The sequence below is a fragment of the Oncorhynchus keta genome, chromosome 19, assembly GCF_023373465.1.
Source record: "Oncorhynchus keta strain PuntledgeMale-10-30-2019 chromosome 19, Oket_V2, whole genome shotgun sequence".
Lineage (NCBI taxonomy): Eukaryota > Metazoa > Chordata > Actinopteri > Salmoniformes > Salmonidae > Oncorhynchus > Oncorhynchus keta.
The window spans coordinates 79,387,604-79,404,107 of record NC_068439.1 but is presented as its reverse complement, the minus strand read 5'-3'; the positions used below and the strand labels follow the sequence as shown (position 1 = coordinate 79,404,107).

The window sequence follows — 16,504 nt, the reverse complement described above, 5'->3', positions numbered from 1 at the left end:
GGGGTGGGGGGAGAGAGGGGGGGGGGAGAGAGTATGGGGGAGAGAGAGAGGGTGGGGGAGAGAGTATGGGGGAGAGAGAGAGTATGGGGGAGAGAGAGGGGCGAGGGGAGAGAGAGTTTTCGGGGAGAGAGAGGGGGTGGGGGAGAGAGTATGGATTTAACTAGCGACCATCGAGGGCCAAAATAATATAACATGCCAATGAAATCATCTAGACTTTGAGCTAATAACCACGGAGATAAACACACATCTTTGCAGTGGACATGTAGAGATTACAGTGTGCTACATATCCTCCTCACAGTCCTAACGTCAATGTACACAGTTATCGTGCTATCAGCTAGCTAGGCTTTAATCAACGTGCATCTCTGTGAGCTTTGTTAACTGTGTGAGTTCTGTTACAGTATCAAGGCCATTAAATTGTGCTTCTGGAGACAGAGAGAGACAGAGAGAGACAGAGACAGAGACAGAGACAGAGACAGAGACAGAGAGAGACAGAGAGACAGAGAGAGAGAGAGAGAGAGAGAGAGAGAGAGAGAGAGAGAGAGAGAGAGAGAGAGAGAGAGAGAGAGAGAGAGAGAGAGAGAAGAGAAAGAGAAAGAGAAAGAGAGAGAGAGAGAGAGAGAGGGGGGTGTGTAGAGAGAGAGAGAGAGAGGGGGTGTAGAGAGAGAGAGAGTGAGAGAGAGAGAGAGAGGTAGAGAGAGAGAGAGAGGGGGTGTAGAGAGAGAGAGAGAGAGGGAGGGGGTGTAGAGAGAGAGAGAGAGAGAGTGTAGAGAGAGAGAGAGAGAGAGAGAGAGGGGGGTGGGTGTAGAGAGAGAGTGTAGAGAGAGAGAGAGGGGGTGTAGAGAGAGAGAGAGGGGGGTGTAGAGAGAGAGAGGGGGGTAGAGAGAGAGAGAGAGGAGGGGGTGTAGAGAGAGAGAGAGAGAGAGAGGGGGGTGTAGAGAGAGAGAGAGAGAGAGAGAGAGAGAGAGAGAGAGAGAGAGAGAGAGAGAGAGAGCGGGAGGGAGGGACCTAGCAAATATCATGGTTAAAAGACGGGAGTTTTTCAAAAGGTTATGTGTTTGAGGGTGAGTGTGTGTCTGCTGTATGCGTGTGTGTATTCAAGTCTTAAACACTACATACCTGGACCCTGCGTCACTCAGACTGAACAAGCTGCAATCTCTAACCAACAGGTGTGTAGGAGGAGTCCTAGCAGTCCCCTCTCCTCTCTCCCCCCTCTCCACTGGGGGTTGTGGGGACTCCACGGTTGTCGTGGACCTCTCTAGCACCCTCCTGTCCCCCTCAGTGGGGCTATGCCAAGGGGATGGAGCTCTATCCCTCCCCTCTCTACCCCCAGGAGCCAAGAGGGAACTAGAGCTCCCGTGGTGGGGGTGTGGGTGGCCCCCTCCTCCTCCGTAAGACGAGGTGTCTATCCCGCTGTCGGCAGAAGCACCATGGAGGTAACCCCCTCCCAGGCCGTTGGGTTCAGAGTCAGGGGCCTCCCCTGGTGCTCCGGGGCCCCCCAGGTCGGACCACTTGTCGGTGTCGCTGTGGCCCCCGCTGGAGGCCGTGCTGGACAGGGTGTTACTGCTGGAGTAGGGACCCTCAGGCTGTGGGGGGGAGAGAGAGAGAGAGGGGGGGAGAGAAAGACAGAGAGAGCGAGAGAGGGGGAGAGAGAGATGGGTTAGACAGGAGTCTGGACAAGAGAAAATGTCTTCAGATCAGGGATATCCTCATCTCCTCTCCTCATTTCCTCTCCTCATCTCCTCTCCTTCATCTGCAGTGATCTGAAAGACCTGGACAAGAGAACATGTCTTCAGGTGCTTTAGAGCAGATGAAGGAGGGGAGATGAGATGAGGAAATGAGGAGAGGAGGGTGAGGCGAGGAGATGAGGAGAGGAGATGAGGAGAGGAAATGAGGAGAGGAGGTGAGGCGAGGAGATGAGGAGAGGACATGAGGAGAGGAGATGGAGAGAAAGTCACTGTGGACTATTGACATGCAACCCAAATGTTTCATCAGGTGGCTTAAGAGGTTCGACCTCCACCCTGGTCGGGGTGAGGACAGGGGAGTGTGGCGCAGAGTGAAGCCTGACCTGGGAGCTCTTCTTGGGGGAGTGGTGGATGACCTGCTCCTGTCTCTGGATGCGTGGTGCTCCGGAGTACCCAGGACCAGACTTAGACACAGGAGAATCTAAAAAACACACACACACACACACACACACACACACACACACACACACACACACACACACACACACACACACACACACACACACACGAGTTTGAGGTTAGCAACAGTGCAAGGAAACACACACACACACACACACACACTAGTGTGAACACACACTAAGGACCATGACTTTCGCACACGGTCCTCAGAGCCAGATATACTGATAATCTAGTTTACATTATTCTACAGTCGCACGTACAGTGTGTGTGACGATCATCACATAATCTAGACATGCCTTATATACAGTTGAAGTCAGAAGTATACATACACTTAGTCATTAAAACATTAAAACTCGTTTTTCAACCACTCCACAAATTTCTTGTTAATAAACTATAGTTTTGACAGGTCGGTTAGGACATCTACTTTGCGCATGACTTCAAGTTGTTTACAGACAGATTACTTCACTGTATCACATTCCAGTGTGTCAGAAGTTTACATACACTAAGTTGACTGTGCCTTTAACCAGCTGGGAAAATTCCAGAAAATGAGGTGTACCTGTGGATGTATTTCAAGGCCTACCTTCAAAACCACCATAAAAAAAAAAGCCAGACTACGGTTTGCAACTGCACATGGGGACAAAGATTGTACTTTTGGAGAAATGTCCTCTGGTCTGATGAAACAAAAATAGAACTGTTTGGCCATAATGACCATCGTTATGTTTGGAGGAAAAAGGGGGAGGCTTGCAAGCTGAAGAACACCATCCCAACCGTGAAGCACAGGGGTGGCAGCATCATGTTGTGGGGGTGCTTTGCTGCAGGAGGGACTGGTTCACTTCACAAAATAGATGGCATCACGAGGAGGACAATTATGTGGAGATATATATATATATATGTATATATACAGTGGGGCAAAAAATTATTTAGTCAGCCACCAATTGTGCAAGTTCTCCCACTTAAAAGGTGAGAGAAACCTGTAATTTTCAACATAGGTACACTTCAACTATGACAGACAAAATGAAAAACAAAATCCAGAAAATCACATTGTAGGATTTTTAATGAATTTTAATGAATTTATTTGCAAATTATGGTGGAAAATAAGTATTTGGTCACCTACAAACAAGCAAGATTTCTGGCTCTCACAGACCTGTAACTTCTTCTTTAAGAGGCTCCTCTGTCCTCCATTCGTTACCTGTATTAATGGCACCTGTTTGAACTTGTTATCAGTATAAAGACACCCATCCACAACCTCAAACAGTCACACTCCAAACTCCACTATGGCCAAGAACAAAGAGCTGTCAAAGGTCACCAGAAACTAAATTGTAGACCTGCACCAGGCTGGGAAGACTGAATCTGCAATAGGTAAGCAGCTTGGTTTGAAGAAGTCAACTGTGGGAGCAATTATTAGGAAATGGAAGACATACAAGACCACTGATAATCTCCCTCGATCTGGGGCTCCACGCAAGATCTCACCCGTGGGGTCAAAATGATCACAAGAACGGTGAGCAAATATCCCAGAACCACACTTGGAGACCTAGTGAATGACCTGCAGAGACCTGGGACCAAAGTAACAAAGCCTACCATCAGTAACACTATGCCGCCAGGGACTCAAATCCTGCAATGCCAGACGTGTCCCCCTGCTTAAGCCAGTACATGTCCAGGCCCGTCTGAAGTTTGCTAGAGAGCATTTGGATGATCCAGAAGAAGATTGGGAGAATGTCATATGGTCAGATGAAACCAAAATATAACTTTTTGGTAAAAACTCAACTCGTCGTGTTTGGAGGACAAAGAATGCTGAGTTGCATCCAAAGAACACCATACCTACTGTGAAGCATGGGGGTGGAAACATCATGCTTTAGGGCTGTTTTTCTGCAAAGGGATCAGGATGACTGATCCGTGTAAAGGAAATAATGAATGGGGCCTTGTATCGTGAGATTTTGAGTGAAAACCTCCTTCCATCAGCAAGGGCATTGAAGATGAAACGTGGTTGGGTCTTTCAGCATGACAATGATCCCAAACACACCGCCCGGGTAACGAAGGAGTGGCTTCGTAAGAAGCATTTCAAGGTCCTGGAGTGGCTTAGCCAGTCTCCAGATCTCAACCCTAGGGAGTTTAAAGTCTGTGTTGCCCAGCAACAGCCCCAAAACATCACTGCTCTAGAGGAGATCTGCATGGAGGAATGGGCCAAAATACCAGCAACAGTGTGTGAAAACCTTGTCAAGACTTGCAGAAAACGTTTGACCTCTGTCATTGCCAACAAAGGGTATATAACAAAGTATTGAGATACACTTTTGTAGGTGACCAAATACTTATTTTCCACCATAATTTGCAAATAAATTCATAAAAAATCATACAATGTGACTTTCTGGATTTGTTTTCTCATTTTGTCTGTCTTAGTTGAAGTGTACCTATGATCACAATTACAGGCCTCTCTCATCTTTTTAAGTGGAAGAACTTGCACAATTAGTGGCTGACTAAATACTTTTTGCCCCACTGTACATATCTATATCTATATCTATATATATCTATATATCTATATATATCTATATATATCTATATATCTATATATATAAGTATCTATATCTACATATCTGTGTGTGTGTCAATAAATGAGGCTATAGAGTAATTGGCCAGGTGTTACGCAACAACAACCACACAGAAATAGACAGGCCATTAGTGAGCATGGCACCCAGGGGGAAACATGGCTGTAAGTGAGAGAGCGAGAGAGAGAGTAGAGAACAAAGGGATACATTAGAAGAGATCATGCAGATAGAAAACAGAGAGAGGGACTGTAGAGAGCAGTAGAAAACCGAGAGAGGGACTGAAGAGATGAAGAGAGCAGTAGAAAACAGAGAGAGGGACTGTAGAGATGAAGAGAGCAGTAGAAAACAGAGAGGGGGACTGTAGAGAGAAGAGAGCAGTAGAAAACAGAGACTGTAGAGATAAAGAGAGCAGTAGAAAACAGAGAGGGACTGTGGAGATGAAGAGAGCAGTAGAAAACAGAGAGAGGGACTGTAGAGATGAAGAGAGCAGTAGAAAACAGAGAGAGGGACTGTAGAGATGAAGAGAGCAGTAGAAAACAGAGAGGGGGACTGTAGAGATGAAGAGAGCAGAGAGGGGACTAGAAAAGTAGAAAACAGAGAGGGACTGTAGAGATAAAGAGAGCAGTAGAAAACAGAGAGGGGACTGTAGAGATAAAGAGAGCAGTAGAAAACAGAGAGAGGGACTGTAGAGATGAAGAGAGCAGTAGAAAACAGAGAGGGGACTGTAGAGATGAAGAGAGCAGTAGAAAACAGAGAGGGACTGTAGAGATGAAGAGAGCAGTAGAAAACAGAGAGACTGTAGGACAGTAGAAAACAGAGAGAGGACTGTAGAGAAAGAGAGCAGTAGAAAACAGAGAGATGGACTGTAGAGATGAAGAGAGCAGTAGAAAACAGAGAGGGGGACTGTAGAGATGAAGAGAGCAGTAGAAAACAGAGAGAGGGACTGTAGAGAGCAGTAGAAAACAGAGAGGGGACTGTAGAGATGAAGAGAGCAGTAGAAAACAGAGAGGGGGACTGTAGAGATGAAGAGAGCAGTAGAAAACAGAGAGAGGGACTGTAGAGATGAAGAGAGCAGTAGAAAACAGAGAGGGGACTGTGGAGATAAAGAGAGCAGTAGAAAACAGAGAGGGGACTGTAGAGATGAAGAGAGCAGTAGAAAACAGAGAGGGACTGTAGAGATGAAGAGAGCAGTAGAAAACAGAGAGAGGGACTGTAGAGAGCAGTAGAAAACAGAGAGAGGACTGTAGAGAAAGAGAGCAGTAGAAAACAGAGATGGACTGTAGAGATGAAGAGAGCAGTAGAAAACAGAGAGGGGACTGTAGAGATGAAGAGAGCAGTAGAAAACAGAGAGATGGACTGTAGAGATGAAGAGAGCAGTAGAAAACAGAGAGGGGACTGAAGAGATGAAGAGAGCAGTAGAAAACAGAGAGGGGACTGTAGAGATGAAGAGAGCAGTAGAAAACAGAGAGAGGGACTGTAGAGAGCAGTAGAAAACAGAGAGAGGACTGTAGAGATGAAGAGAGCAGTAGAAAACAGAGAGAGGGACTGTAGAGATGAAGAGAGCAGTAGAAAACAGAGAGAGGGACTGTAGAGAGCAGTAGAAAACAGAGAGAGGGACTGTAGAGATGAAGAGAGCAGTAGAAAACAGAGAGAGGGACTGTAGAGAGCAGTAGAAAACAGAGAGAGGGACTGTAGAGATAAAGAGAGCAGTAGAAAACAGAGAGGGGGACCGTAGAGATGAAGAGAGCAGTAGAAAACAGAGAGATGTAGAGATGAAGAGAGCAGTATCCGTGTCATGACAGCAGTGCAGTCCATGGTATACAGAGAACGACTACCAACATATTTCACCCCTCAGCAGTTGTCTGCTCTGCAGTCTCAATACTCTCTAATGAGGTAGTGTGTGTTTGTGTATCTCTCTCTGTGTGTATCTCTCTCTGTGTGTGTGGTCCTGGTTTCAGTCCCTGCATGCGTTACATGAATCCTGCCATTCACCACTGACAGGTGAGTCATTTCTCAGAAGCCACCTCTTTCTTCTCCGCTGGCGGTTTGGAAAATGTGACCGACCACCTTGATTCAGTCTCATGAAGCAACATTTGAAAATTGTGTTTTACATTGGATAAAAGTAGAGACTCAGAGCTACAAAATTGTACATATATATGTATATATCATACACTGCAGTTGAGGAACAATGGGAAAGTAATTCTGCTTTGAAAGTTGATAAACTTGAAACCTCACTTTAGTAGAGAAAATGGCCCTTGAATGTTTTGGTGCACCTACTGGAGAGGTCTTCTTTGTCTACACCCATTCATAATCGTTCACACCCTCTTAAGCCCGAGCCCCACCCAGGCCTGTGGCAGTCACCAAATGCCATCAGCCGGTGATTGTCAAGCAAATAACTGTCGGTCTCACGGAAGTTGACCGTTAGTTAAGATAAACACATTTCGTAGCCTCCGACTTACACACATTGTCTACAAGCTACTGATGCAGACCATTGGAGCATCTACATTTTAAAAAAGTCTAATAAATCCATGTAATATAGCCTCGACCGTCACAACAAATCCATTATTTATTTTAGACAGGTCTAAAGAAACATGATATGAAGAAAATGTAGTCTATTTCTGAAGAACAGATTAGCATGTTATGGTCCTGATCTGGCTGTGTCAAATGGATGTGGGCTACACTAGTTCATTTAGTTGTCCTTATGTTAGGTCCTGATCTGGCCGTGTCTAATGGATGTGGGCTACACTAGTTCATTTAGTTGTCCTTATGTTAGGTCCTGATCTGGCTGTGTCAAATGGATGTGGGCTACACTAGTTCATTTAGTTGTCCTTATGTTAGGTCCTGATCTGGCTGTGTCTAATGGATGTGGGCTACACTAGTTCATTTAGTTGTCCTTATGTTAGGTCCTGATCTGGCCGTGTCTAATGGATGTGGGCTACACTAGTTCATTTAGTTGTCCTTATGTTAGGTCCTGATCTGGCTGTGTCAAATGGATGTGGGCTACACTAGTTCATTTAGTTGTCCTTATGTTAGGTCCTGATCTGGCCGTGTCAAATGGATGTGGGCTACACTAGTTCATTTAGTTGTCCTTATGTTAGGTCCTGATCTGGCCGTGTCAAATGGATGTGGGCTACACTAGTTCATTTAGTTGTCCTTATGTTAGGTCCTGATCTGGCTGTGTCAAATGGATGTGGGCTACACTAGTTCATTTAGTTGTCCTTATGTTAGGTCCTGATCTGGCTGTGTCTAATGGATGTGGGCTACACTAGTTCATTTAGTTGTCCTTATGTTAGGTCCTGATCTGGCCGTGTCAAATGGATGTGGGCTACACTAGTTCATTTAGTTGTCCTTATGTTAGGTCCTGATCTGGCTGTGTCAAATGGATGTGGGCTACACTAGTTCATTTAGTTGTCCTTATGTTAGGTCCTGATCTGGCTGTGTCAAATGGATGTGGGCTACACTAGTTCATTTAGTTGTCCTTATGTTAGGTCCTGATCTGGCTGTGTCAAATGGATGTGGGCTACACTAGTTCATTTAGTTGTCCTTATGTTAGGTCCTGATCTGGCTGTGTCAAATGGATGTGGGCTACACTAGTTCATTTAGTTGTCCTTATGTTAGGTCCTGATCTGGCCGTGTCTAGGAGGATATCAGCGAATGTTCCATTAGCGGAAAACACCATTATCAAAGTGACCAGGGCTCTGTGTGACTTAAATGTAAATGTAAATGACCACAAATACAATTATGCATGTAATGCTTTTATTATAAAGGTGCACTTCTTTGGTGAAAATTATCTTCCCCAAAACTTGAAACTCACGTGCTGCTTATGTATGCCAGTTAGGATCTACACCCCTTGGAAAGGGATTAATGGGTTTAGGGTTGGGTTATACTGGACTGGGTTATACTGGACTGGGTTATACTGGACTGGGTTATACTGGACTGAGTTATACTGGACTGGGTTATACTGGACTGGGTTATACTGGACTGGGTTATACTGGACTGGGTTATACTGGACTGGGTTATACTGGACTGAGTTATACTGGACTGGGTTATACTGGACTGGGTTATACTGGACTGAGTTATACTGGACTGAGTTATACTGGACTGGGTTATACTGGACTGGGTTATACTGGACTGAGTTATACTGGACTGGGTTATACTGGACTGAGTTATACTGGACTGGGTTATACTGGACTGGGTTTAGGGTTGGGTTATACTGGACTGGGTTATACTGGACTGGGTTATACTGGACTGAGTTATACTGGACTGGGTTATACTGGACTGGGTTATACTGGACTGAGTTATACTGGACTGAGTTATACTGGACTGGATTATACTGGACTGAGTTATACTGGACTGAGTTATACTGGACTGGGTTATACTGGACTGAGTTATACTGGACTGGGTTATACTGGACTGGGTTTAGGGTTGGGTTATACTGGACTGGGTTATACTGGACTGAGTTATACTGGACTGGGTTATACTGGACTGAGTTATACTGGACTGGGTTATACTGGACTGGATTATACTGGACTGGGTTATATTGGACTGGGTTTAGGGTTGCATGTACTTTCTCTAGTTTAGACTGTGAGAGTGAATGGGGTAGATTTCCTTGAAAAGGGCTGGAGGAAGAGAGGGAGAGGGAGAGAGAGAGAGAGAGAGAGAGAGAGAGAGAGAGAGAGAGAGAGAGAGAGAGAGAGAGAGAGAGAGGGAGAGAGGGAGAGAGAGAGAGAGAGAGAGAGAGAGAGAGAGGAGAGAGAGAGAGAGAGAGAGAGAGAGAGAGAGAGAGAGAGAGAGAGAGAGGAGAGAGGAGAGAGAGGGAGAGAGAGAGAGAGAGGGAGGAGAGAGGGAGAGAGAGGGAGAGAGAGAGAAAAAAGAGAGTGTGAGAAAGAGAAAGACACACAGAGTTGGTTACACAACTGTACTGTCAGGAAAGAGAGGAATTTATGTTTTTAATTTTCCTACAGAGAAGTCTTGAACAGAGAGGAAAGGAGAGAGAGGAGAAAGGAAGGTGGATATGGGGCTGTGGTTGTCATGACATTTTGTCAGCCGGTGAAAGGGGAAAGTCTGCTGGTCTCACGGTAATTGACCGTTATTTGAACATAAACGCGTTTAGCATATCTCGGCTTCCACTCGCTGACGCAAGCCTTTGGAACATGTACATTAAAACACAAAACAGTATAATAAATCTATGTAATAATACAGTATTTATTTTTAGGCAAGTGTAAAGAAACATTATGCAATGAAGAAAATGTATTTCAAGCAGAACAGAATGTGAGTCCGGTCCACTGTGTGTTATCAGACCACACCATAGCCTGTATGTTGGCTAGTTCATTTAGCAGGCATGACATGCGTATTGGTCTCGTGCTGTTATTTCATACGATTTTAATAGTAAAAATAATATAACATAGATTAATAAAATAGTACGGATATATTTTCCCCCAGAGTGCTTATACGAAGTGTCCATGTTGAGTGTAAAAGTCATCATTTGAAACAGGTCCTAATAGGTTAGATTTAGAGTTATTTGGCAACTTTAGTTGTGAATGACAAACCTTACAACGTGTTAGAAATCAGAACAGATATTTTATTTATTTATTTATTTTACCTTTAATTAACCAGGCAAGTCAGTTAAGAACAAATTATTTATTATTTCAAAATTATTTTCAATGTGAAAGGACTGCCTGTTCAGGGGCAGAACGACAGATTGGTACCTTGTCAACTCGGGGTTTGAACTTGCAACCTTCCGGTTACTAGTCCAACACTCTAACCACTAGGCTACCCTGCCGCCTCAACTCTAACCACTAGGCTACCCTGCTGCCTTTGAACCACTTGCCACCTCTACACTCTAACCACTAGGCTTACTCTAACCACTGGGCTCCCTGCCGCCTCTAACCACCACTAGGCTACCCTGCCGCCCCTATGAACTGTATGATGCGACAATAGAATATTGATTAGAGAAAGTAGCAACATTATTATTATTATTATTTTTTAAACTTGCACTCCCGTTCACACGTTGTTTCTCTCATCAAGTAGATCATATTTTCACCCATCAGACTATTCTTCATTTAATCTCGTCTTTACTAATATGTCAAATTTGGAACGGCCCATTATTAAATGGGCTTGGGGGCACATGTCCTTCATATGCACCCGAATAGCGAACGGAGGCCGATTACTCACCGGTTCCATTTTCAAATGATGCAGGGGAGGCTACTTCGCTTTTACAGCGGAGATGTGCTTAATATGGGCGGCTGAGAAATAAATATAACACTTGTTTCACATCAACCACTATTTGAGGAGCATGGTCTCGCTACGCGACAGGTGATACACCCCCCCCCCCAGACTCCATGCGGCATGGCCCCTTCAACTCTCTTCCTGCAGCTACCCAGCGCTTCATTTAGGAAACCAAGTGAAATCTGTTTCGGGAACATCGATAGTAACAATGTTTTTTTCTCCAACAACAACAACACATATTTCATTAAACTGTTGACAGCCCCTCTGCACGGTCGAGAAAGGAATGAAGGAGAGAGGAGAAGGACGAGGAAACGCATAGTGGTGAGATATATTCTGTAGCTAAAGGTCATTTTCCAGACTACTAAACGTTGAAAATATAAACAAACAATACTCTATTGCAATACTCTATTGCAATACTCTAGTGCAATACTCTAGTGCAATACTCTAGTGCAATACTCTAGTGCAATACTCTAGTGCAATACTCTATTGCAATACTCTATTACAATAATCTATTACTCGGCGATTCAAAATGAAAACTCACTATAATTGTAGGCTAACTGTAAGCCGCCTTCTGCACAATCAATGAACCAACTGCATCTCCTAGCACTCTAGGTTCTCTAGGTTCTCCCCCAGACCCATGGGATAGAACGTTCGGAGCGTAAGCACAAGGTAACCAGTCCATCCAGTATGGATGATAATACAGTCTAGGTTCTCTAGGTTCTCCCCCAGACCCATGAACGTTCGGAGCGTAAGCACAAGGCCATTAGGACCTGATGGAGGGACAATAGAGCCCTGAGTACCAGACCATTAGGACCTGATGGAGGGACAATAGAGCCCTGAGTACCAGGCCATTAGGACCTGATGGAGGGACAATAGAGCCCTGAGTACCAGACCATTAGGACCTGATGGAGGGACAATAGAGCCCTGAGTACCAGACCATTAGGACCTGATGGAGGGACAATAGAGCCCTGAGTACCAGGCCATTAGGACCTGATGGAGGGACAATAGAGCCCTGAGTACCAGGCCATTAGGACCTGATGGAGGGACAATAGAGCCCTGAGTACCAGGCCATTAGGACCTGATGGAGGGGACAATAGAGCCCTGAGTACCAGACCATTAGGACCTGATGGAGGGACAATAGAGCCCTGAGTACCAGGCCATTAGGACCTGATGGAGGGACAATAGAGCCCTGAGTACCAGGCCATTAGGACCTGATGGAGGGACAATAGAGCCCTGAGTACCAGGCCATTAGGACCTGATGGAGGGACAATAGAGCCCTGAGTACCAGGCCATTAGGACCTGATGGAGGGACAATAGAGCCCTGAGTACCAGGCCATTAGGACCTGATGGAGGGACAATAGAGCCCTGAGTACCAGACCATTAGGACCTGATGGAGGGACAATAGAGCCCTGAGTACCAGGCCATTAGGACCTGATGGAGGGACAATAGAGCCCTGAGTACCAGGCCATTAGGACCTGATGGAGAGACAATAGAGCCCTGAGTACCAGGCCATTAGGACCTGATGGAGAGACAATAGAGCCCTGAGTACCAGGCCATTAGGACCTGATGGAGGGACAATAGAGCCCTGAGTAGCAGGCCATTAGGACCTGATGGAGAGACAATAGAGCCCTGAGTAGCAGGCCATTAGGACCTGATGGAGAGACAATAGAGCCCTGAGTACCAGGCCATTAGGACCTGATGGAGAGACAATAGAGCCCTGAGTACCAGGCCATTAGGACCTGATGGAGGGACAATAGAGCCCTGAGTACCAGGCCATTAGGACCTGATGGAGGGACAATAGAGCCCTGAGTAGCAGGCCATTAGGACCTGATGGAGGGACAATAGAGCCCTGAGTACCAGGCCATTAGGACCTGATGGAGGGACAATAGAGCCCTGAGTACCAGGCCATTAGGACCTGATGGAGGGACAATAGAGCCCTGAGTACCAGGCCATTAGGACCTGATGGAGGGATGGACAATAGAGCCCTGAGTACCAGGCCATTAGGACCTGATGGAGGGACAATAGAGCCCTGAGTACCAGGCCATTAGGACCTGATGGAGGGACAGTAGAGCCCTGAGTACCAGGCCATTAGGATGGGTACTACCAACACCTGTGCATGAGAGGGATTACCATTACTCAGCGGTCAAATATAATATTTACTGCAGTCATGACTCATTGCTGCCGGTGTGGTGGTAACACTGTCACAACAACAGCCCTAGTGTATATAACAACAGACCTAGCTGTATATCAACAGACCTAGCTGTATATAACATTTAGCTAGCTGTATATAACAACAGCCCTAGCTGTATATAACAACAGCCCTAGCTGTATATAACAACAGCCCTAGCTGTATATAACAACAGCCCTAGCTGTATATAACAACAGCCCTAGCTGTATATAACAACAGCCCTAGCTGTATATAACAACAGCCCTAGCTGTATATAACAACAGCCCTAGCTGTATATAACAACAGCCCTAGCTGTATATAACAACAGCCTAGCTGTATATAACAACAGCCCTAGCTGTATATAACAACAGCCCTAGCTGTATATAACAACAGCCCCTAGCTGTATATAACAACAGCCCTAGCTGTATATAACAACAGCCCTAGCTGTATATAACAACAGCCTAGCTGTATATAACAACAGCCTAGCTGTATATAATAGCTGTATATATATACCGGATGTATGTGTGTTGGGGTGTATGAGGTGGGGTGTGTGTTGGGGTGTATGAGGGTGTTGAGGGTGTATGTGTGTTGGGGTGTGTGAGGGGGTATGTGTGTTGGGGTGTGAGAGGGCATGTGTGTGTTGGGGTGTATGGAGGGTGTGTGTGTGTGTGTTGGGGTGTATGAGGGGGCATGTGTGTGTTGGGGTGCATGAGGCGCATGTGTGTGTTGGGGTGTATGGGGGTATGTGTGTGTTGGGGTGTATGGGGGGTGTGTGTGTGTTGGGGTGTATGGGGGTATGTGTGTGTTGGGGTGTATGGGGGGGGGGAAGAGTGGGTCTGTCAGTGCCATCTAAGCCAACAGCTGTTTCATACAGAAAGAGCCATGGGAGAGTACTACTGAAAGCTGCAGGTGTACACACACACACACACACACACACACACACACACACACACACACACACACACACACACACACACACACACACTCTATAATATGTGATAGAGAGCAGGGGATTCTCTCTCTGAGTGGGAGGTTTTCTCTCTGTGTTATTCAGTTCTGGGCTGAAGCTCCTATACCAGCAGATACACGCTAAATGTATCGTACCAGCAGATACACGCTAAATGTATCGTACCAGCAGATACACGCTAAATGTATCGTACCAGCAGATACACGCTAAATGTAACGTACCAGCAGATACATGCTAAATGTATCGTACCAGCAGATACACGCTAAATGCGACAGAGGCAATTTAACATCCGTGTTCTTCCCACACACTGTGTGTTAACACGACAAGGGCAAACTACCACACTGACGGATGGACGATCACACTGCAGTCAGAGATCAATACAGTCATTTTGACATTTATACAGCAGTTAGCAGCAGTGAAATGTTTGTATTTAAGGTATCGGACATATTTCATCGTAAAGGGCATTTCTCTGAGATGACTGATAGGAAATCTATAATCTATAAACGGATGCAGACCGTAGGTGTATCTAGATAGGTCTATGTTCATATAGGAGTAGGTGTATCTAGATAGGTCTATGTTCATATAGGAGTAGGTGTATCTAGATAGGTCTATGTTCATATAGGAGTAGGTGTATCTAGATAGGTCTATGTTCATATAGGAGTAGGTGTATCTAGATAGGTCTATGTTCATATAGGAGTAGGTGTATCTAGATAGGTCTATGTTCATATAGGAGTAGGTGTCTCTAGATAGGTCTATGTTCATATAGGAGTAGGTGTCTCTAGATAGGTCTATGTTCATATAGGAGTAGGTGTCTCTAGATAGGTCTATGTTCATATAGGAGTAGGTGTCTCTAGATATGTCTGTGTTCATAGGTGTCTCTAGATCTATGTTCATATAGGAGTAGGTGTATCTAGATAGGTCTATGTTCATAGGTGTATCTAGATAAGTCTATGTTCATATAGGAGTAGGTGTATCTAGATAGGTCTATGTTCATATAGGAGTAGGTGTATCTAGATAGGTCTATGTTCATATAGGAGTAGGTGTCTCTAGATAGGTCTATGTTTATATAGGAGTAGGTGTCTCTAGATAGGTCTATGTTCATATAGGTGTATCTCTAGATAGGTCTATGTTCATATAGGAGTAGGTGTATCTAGATAGGTCTATGTTCATATAGGAGTAGGTGTATCTAGATAGGTCTATGTTCATAGGTGTCTCTAGATACGTCTATGTTCATATAGAGTAGGTGTCTCTAGATAGGTCTATGTTCATATAGGAGTAGGTGTATCTAGATAGGTCTATGTTCATAGGTGTCTCTAGATAGGTCTGTGTTCATAGGTGTATCTAGATAGGTCTATGTTCATATATGAGTAGGTGTATCTAGATAGGTCTATGTTCATATAGAATAGGTGTATCTAGATAGGTGTATCTAGATAGGTCTATGTTCATATAGGAGTAGGTGTATCTAGATAGGTCTATGTTTATATGTGTCTCTAGATATCTATGTTCATATAGGAGTAGGTGTATCTAGATAGGTCTATGTTCATATATCTAGGATAGGTGTATCTAGATAGGTCTATGTTCATATAGGAGTAGGTGTATCTAGATAGGTCTATGTTCATATAGATAAGTCTATGTATATATGGTGTGTCTAGATAGGTCTATGTTCATATAGGAGTAGGTGTCTCTAGATAGGTCTATGTTCATATATGAGTAGGTGTCTCTCTAGATAGGTCTATGTTCATATAGGAGTAGGTGTCTCTAGATAGGTCTCTAGATGTTCATAGGTGTATCTAGATAGGTCTATGTTCATTCATATCTATGTTCAGTAGGTGTCTCTATGTTCATAGGTGTCTATGTTCATGTTCCTTGGGATATCTAGATAGATATGGTGTCTCTAGATAGGTCTATGTTCATATATGAGTAGGTGTATCTATAGATAGGTCTATGTTCATAGGTGTATGAGTCTAGTTCAGTGTCTCTAGATAGGTCTATGTTCATATATGAGTGTCTCCTGAGGTGTTCATATAGGAGTAGGTGTATCTAGATAGGTCTATGTTCATAGGTGTCTCTAGATAAGTCACAACTATATATAGGATAGGTGTATCTAGATGTTCATAGGTGTCTCCAGTGTTCATATAGGAGTAGGTGTCTCTAGATAGGTCTATGTTCATATATGAGTAGGTGTCTCTAGATAGGTCTATGTTCATATAGGTGAGATAGGTCTATGTTCATCTCTGAGATGTTCATAGGTCTAGATGTTCATATATGAGTAGGTGTCTCTAGATAGGTCTATGTTCATATATGAGGTGTCTCTAGATAGGTTCTATGTTCATAGGTGTTCATCTAGATAGGTCTATGTTCATATATGAGTAGGTGTCTCTAGATAGGTCTATGTTCATATAGGAGTAGGTGTATCTAGATAGGTCTATGTTCATATAGGAGTAGGTGTATCTAGATAGGT

The 16,504-nt window shown here is 44.6% G+C and overlaps 1 pseudogene; it reads right to left on the bottom strand.

Moving 5' to 3' along the window:
* The window catches only part of LOC118376513 (signal-induced proliferation-associated 1-like protein 1), a 417,378-nt pseudogene that overhangs the window by 44,426 nt on the left and 356,448 nt on the right, over window positions 1-16,504 (bottom strand).